Source organism: Canis lupus, unplaced genomic scaffold (genome assembly GCF_048164855.1).
Source record: "Canis lupus baileyi unplaced genomic scaffold, mCanLup2.hap1 Scaffold_331, whole genome shotgun sequence".
NCBI lineage: Eukaryota > Metazoa > Chordata > Mammalia > Carnivora > Canidae > Canis > Canis lupus.
Genome location: NW_027326555.1, coordinates 15,503 through 21,998, shown reverse-complemented (window position 1 = coordinate 21,998; position 6,496 = coordinate 15,503). Strand labels below are relative to the sequence as shown.

Here is a 6,496-nt window from a genome sequence, read left to right as displayed (position 1 = left end):
CTTCTTTGGCTATTAAGAATACAATTAAAGTAAAGCTTTAAGATAGCATTTCTATCAAAGATTAAAGAGATGGATATTTAAAAATAAATAAATAAATAAAAACCCAAAAAAACAAAAAAGAGATGGATTTTAAATCCCTATTATGAAGCACATGGATATGTATATCCTATCAATTACTCCTTCTACAACCTTACAACAAAAGAATATTATTCCTTATCAACCTAAAATGGCGCAGAGATTCTCAAAACGGGATGCATTTCAAAGATGCACCTATGACACCTCATCAATTGATAAGCACGCCACCTATGAGCATATCATGGCTTAATGTCACTAGCAGGGCCCCAGTGATCCAATCCCTAAAGCAAACAACCGGCGTGGATGTCTAGGGATGTTCCTGAATCTTAACCTGTACCCCCAGAGTTCCCAGCCTAGTATGGATTTCAACGTGAGGATGAGAAGAAGGAGGAGAAAGACGGTAGTTGACTCCAAACAATACTTTGAAGCACAAAATCAACTTCTCTTCAGAAATACTTGCTATCCTTCCAAAAGAGAATAAGAATAATAATGGAAAGGAAAGAAAGGAAAGGAAAGGAAAGGAAAGGAAAGGAAAGGAAAGGAAAGGAAAGGAAAGGAAAGGAAAGGAAAGGAAAGGAAAGGAAAGGAAAGAAGGAAAGAAAGGAAAGGAAAGGAAAGGAAAGGAAAGGAAAGGAAAGGAAAGGAAAGGAAAGGAAAGGAAAGGAAAGGAAAGACTTAACTTTCAATATCTCAATTACATTAAGTTTAAAGGACGCTGTTGTGTTTGGTTAAGGGAAAGTACAGATCCATACAACAAGGTCCAACATATTAGAGTTAACTGCTCCATATTCTCTCCCACATCGGCCTGCCCCCCAGACTAGCGGAGGCTAAAATGGGAAGGAGCTCAAAATTATAAAAGCCCGTGCACAGTTTCACAATCTGTAGGTTGTCTCCTTCCGTGTCACGTCTACTCCATACACAGTCATTATCTCCTCCCCACAGTATTCACTGTCTTTTGTGCTACGTTCCTTTACCTAATTGGGATGCTGGGATGTGCAGTTCCCCTTTGTTCACTTCAGCATCAAAACTTCATTGGGCTCCTTTTATGTGCCGGGCAACGTACTAGGGGCTGGAAATATAAATTTAGCAAATCCGCGTGCTTACATGCTGGTACTGAAAGGTGGCTACCGTGCTTGCACTGGCCCAGGATTGGCAAATACGGAGAACGAGGAGAACTGTTAGAAGCACTAGCTTCAGCCTGTCAACATTCAAATCTTGAGTCAGCCTGGTTGTTTGACTTTGGGCAAGTAATTTATGCCATCTGTTCCAGTTTCTGCATCTTAAAAAAAAAAAATGAAGATAATAATAGTTCCTAGCACATAAGGTCATGTGAAGATTCAAAAAGAGAGTACAGACTGATAATCTAGAACAATTCCTGACATAGGATAGGTGCTCAGTAAGTGCCAGTACGTCTTTTCTTGCAAAGCTGACTAGTAGTTGTGTTGGCGGATGTGACACAGGAAAGCAAAAGGGTCATTAAGGACTAACATCTGTGAAAGGAGGCGGAGAAGTAGGATTGATCAGAGGGAGGCAGCTCTGCCAGCCCATCTAGCAGCTCCGGAGCACAGAGTGCCTCCTCTGGGAGTCCCAGATTGGGCAGGAATGTCCGGGCCCTTATGCCACAGCCCTGCTCAGGGACTGAAAAGGGGCTCCCCAGAGGAGCATGACCTCGGGTCAAAAGATGAAACAGACCCTGAAGGATCCTTAGGCCAGTAACTGACCAGACTTCGGGCAGCTGCGCAGCAATTCTTTCCTCAAGGGAGACTGGGTCACGCAGCCACTGTCTGGCGTTCTGGCTCAGAAGGATCACGAGGAAGTCCTGGAACTCGATGGGCACAGGCATGTGGGGACATCATGAGTGGTTAAGACGTCAGCCATGGCTCTTGAGCAGAGAGAGTCTCAACCCGCCAGGAATTTGCTCCACTCAAATAGATTGTTGCAAAGGCTCCTCTACTTTGGACAAATTCAGTTTTTTATTTATTCTTTCTGCCGTAGCTTCTCTGAGACCCCAAGACCTACAGGTGGACACTAACCCCAGAATGCTGCTGCTCCCTAGATAGTGCAGTACATACCATGCTCTCCTAAGAGAGGGGTAAGCTGTGAACCGTCCACATTTATAGACCCTACATCATTGCTCAAGTCTCCACCCCCAGCTTTGGCTCTATGAGTCCTTCCCAGAACTTCATCCGAGGCCCAGAGTTTCTCAGCTGCATTCAGATTGTCAGGTCAGGTCTGGAAGAATGACAGCTTGAGTTAGGGCACCGCTCATTATTTACACCCTACTTTATTGCAAAATAGGTTTAAAGAATCTTCAAAAACACTATAACTAGGCTACTTCATCTAATAAAAGACTTTTATCTAAATTAGTGATGTGTTGGCCTAAGAAACTGACGACATATGGACAGAGTGTAACTGCTGGGGAAGTTTCTCAGAAAAGAGACTTTGGGTAAGAAGAAATGCTACCAGGGAACAAAATCAGAGTCATCTTCTCAAACAGGTAATGGATCAGTTAGCACTTACGTATTTTCTTGTTGTTTTGCAGCTGTGCTTTCGGTAGGGGGGAATCTGTGATTTAGTAAGAGGGCTCATTTCCGCTGTCCATCGTATTTCATTTATAGGTGAGCGCAGTGAGGATCCGGGCTGTGATGGTGTGTGTTCAGCTGCACCTGCCCGAGAGCAGGAAGGCCGAACAGCTGACGGCGGTATCTAGTTCCAGCTCTCACCTGGTGGCAGCCACCTGCAGGGAGGTAAATCTAGGAAGAAACTAAACGTCTTAACTGCAATTTTAAAGTCTTAAACCTCCAAACTCCAAGTACACAAGGGAACTAAAACAACCCTAATGTTGATATCTGAATTTCAAATTTCAAATGTGCTTCCATTTTTAAAGGTTTGTGCTTGTGAAACATTCCTGGTGGTCAGGGACAGTGCCTAGAAGGGAGCTGCTTTCTCAGTTCCATGAATGCTTGCGGACTGCAGGAAACAAGGTAAAGCTATCCTCCGTCCTTGAGGCCCATGAAGCAGATTTATCAAGTTTAAGACTAACACCCGTCATCTACCACGTGTTGATCCCGGTATCTTCACTGTGACTCCAAACCATCCCGTCTTCATTCTTCTCCCACTTACCCACCATCCTCACTCCCCTAAACATCATCAACTTCTCGCTGCTTCTTGAGCCCGTTAAGACACCTGCCCCTGACCTTCTTCCCAACAGCCTGTAAACACAGCTGAGCTCAACGGGGACACCCATCAAAATCCCTGGTTTGAGCTTCCCACCCCACATCTCCCCCTGGACGTTTAGACTGCAACTCACTCTTAAGGTCAAGAATGTAAGGATCCAAGAGGTGAACCTTGGGATAGTTTCAATTACACTGCTAATGGGATTCCTTCAAAATGTCACAGCCATAGTCAGGGGCACCTTTCCCATTTCCAGGCAACAAAGCACCAGGGAATACTCTGTGACTCATCCTCAGCAGCTGGTTCGAGGCCACCTGAGCTCCACAGGCTGAACTGGTGGGGGGTGGGGGGGTCTGTCTCCTTTCATTTATTTGACAGAGTTTTCGGAATAGTCAAGTACCAGGAGAAATGAAAATTGCAGTCACAGCTCTTAACCTTCTAAAGAGACACGAGGTTACTTTCGGGCAAATTTTGATCTCGGGAAATTGGGCTTTTAGGGCTTTCCAAACTCATTTTTTTTACAACCTTCTTGCTCTATGATGCTCCTAATTATCCCACTTCAACTCTCTGCTAACAGTCCCATGTCGGAAAATATCTATGAACATCTGAGGAGGATGCTCTGACTCCAGCAAGGATTAGGGGTTCCCTTTTCAGTGATCTTACTGGAACATACTGTAGTCTATTTTTTTAATAATAAATTTATTTTTTATTGGTGTTCAATTTGCCAACATACAGAATAACACCCAGTGCTCATCCCGTCAAGTGCCCCCCTCCGTGCCCGTCACCCAGTCACCCCCACCCCCCGCCCTCCTCCCCTTCCACCACCCCTAGTTCGTTTCCCAGAGTTAGGAGTCTTCATTATATTGTGTTATTTCTGGTTATCCATACATTTTCCTACCTCAATAGATTATAAGATCCTTAAAGGCAGGGGACCAAGAATTACCCATCTTAACCCAGCACATAGTAAGCTGGCTGAACGGTGTTGATTTTCATTGAAGCATTAGAAGGAAATTATAAAGGAAAATAATGTTTGTTTGGCTATATTAAAATTTAGAGGTTTATTAAAATAAGGATATCTTTTTACTCATATTTAAAAAAGAGTAAATTAGATGAAACCAACAATTCACCAAAGAAATGCAAATAAGCAAATGAAAAAATGTTCAATCCTACTAGTAGTTAAGAAAATCCAGTTACATTTTTTGTTACAACTGCCAAATATCACACACACACACACACACACACTTCCCTTCTTCTAAGATTTTCGATGTAGGGACCCCTGGGTGGCTCAGCGGTTGAGCATCTGCCTTCAGCCCAGGGCATGACCCCAGGGTCCCAGAATCGAGCCCCCCATTGGGCTCCCTGCATGGAGCCTGCTTCTTCCTCTGCCTCTCTGTGTCTCTCATGAATAAATAAAATAAAATCTTAAAAAAAAAAAAAAAGATTTTCAATGTAAATTGCCAGCAGTATAAGAAGTATCCTTGTTACCACAGCTTTGTGTGTTTGTACTTTTGCCCGTGTGTGAAAATAAATACTGGCCCTTTAATTTGCATTTAAAATCAGTTTCTTGGGGATCCCTGGGTGGCTCAGTGGTTTGGCGCCTGCCTTTGGCCCAGGGCACGATCCTGGAGTCCCGGGATAGAGTCCCGCATCGGGCTCCCGGCCTGGAGCCTGCTTCTCCCTCTGCCTGTGTCTCTGCCTCTTTCTCTTTCTCTCTCTCTCTCTGTGTCTATCATAAATGAATAAATAAATAAATATTAAAAAAATAAAATAAAATCAGTTTCTTTAAATATTTTTGTTATAAGGTCTCAACAGTGAAGTCATAGTAGAGGCTACAGGCACTCAGATTGGCTCCTACCCTTCCACACTACCACACCCCCAGGCTTTGCTGCTTCACTCAAGATACAAATGAGCACTCTGCAACTAAATAAATTGTTCCCATGTCACTATCACCACCCTCAGGCCAGGAAGAAGTTGGATACAGAGATGAGGTCCAAGAGTTTTCATGACAAGATGTGTGTATTTAACCATGCTCCAAGGAATTCCAATCATTGTGCATGGATGTAACGGGCAGTACCACAGAGATGACTTCAGCCACTTCCCCACTGTGCACTGATAACACGGGGCTGGGTTCCCCCCAGTTCATCCTCACCCAGGCCTGTGTTTGGCGGAAGAACCAAGGCTTCACTGCCTAAGGGCCATATGCAGGAAGGAACAGAACTGCCTCTTCAAGCCATGTGCTTACAGCAATGAAATTTAAAATCTGAAGTTGATCTGAGCTAGTCCATAGGAAGCAATAGATAGATAGATAGATAGATAGATAGATAGATAGATAGATAGATAGATGATAGATAGATATAAACAATATATATACAAAAACAAATGAAAAAATGAAATGAAAATCCATATATATATATATGTGGACTGCAGGAAACAAGAACAGCTGACGGCGGTATCTAGTTCCAGCTCTCACCATATATATGGATTTTCATTTCATTTTTTCATTTATTTATTTGCATTTCTTTGATGAATTGTTGGTTTCATCTAATTTACTCATTTTTAAATGAAGAAAAGGATATCTTTATTTTAATAAATTATATATGTATTTATATATGTATGTATATATATGTGTGTGTGTGTGTGTGTGTGTGTGTATATATATATATATATATCCCCATAATCCTACATCTAAGAATCTGATCTAAGGAAAAAACTAGAAATATAGATAAAGAATGATACCTAACATACTTGCAGTATTCCTTGTATTAGTGCAGGTGTTTTGGGGTGTAGAGAGATGAAAACGGCTTGTCTAATCATAGGGAAGTGTTTGTTAGATTAACCAAAGTTCATACAACAATTGAAAACGGATTTTAAAAGAATATTTAATAAAATGAATGAAAGCTCATGATAAAGTGTTAAGTGGAAAAATGTAGGAAAATACAAAAATTACTTTTATTTATTTATCTATTTTTAAACAAATGTTATTTATTTATTCATGAGAGACACAGAGAGAGAGGCAGAGACATAGGCAGAGGGAGAAGCAGGCTCCATGCAGGGAGCCCGACAGGGGACTCGATCCCGGGACCCCCGGGGTCACACCCTGAGCCAAAGGCAGGTGCTCAACCACTTAAGCCGCCCAGGCGTCCCACAAAAATTATTTTTAAAAGAAGAGGAGAATAGTTAGCAAAAATGGTATAGGAAAGTCATGTAAGATAAAGTCTAAGAGGTAATTAGCATATTAATTCGGCAA

The 6,496-nt window shown here is 42.3% G+C and overlaps 1 long non-coding RNA gene across 1 annotated transcript; it reads left to right on the top strand.

The window, feature by feature from the left end:
- Positions 1–2,354: 2,354 nt before the first annotated feature.
- On the top strand, positions 2,355–5,562 carry LOC140629893 (uncharacterized). Its single transcript, XR_012027701.1, has 3 exons — positions 2,355–2,572; positions 2,694–2,822; positions 2,963–5,562. It is a non-coding gene; the product is annotated as an uncharacterized lncRNA (long non-coding RNA).
- Positions 5,563–6,496: the final 934 nt, after the last annotated feature.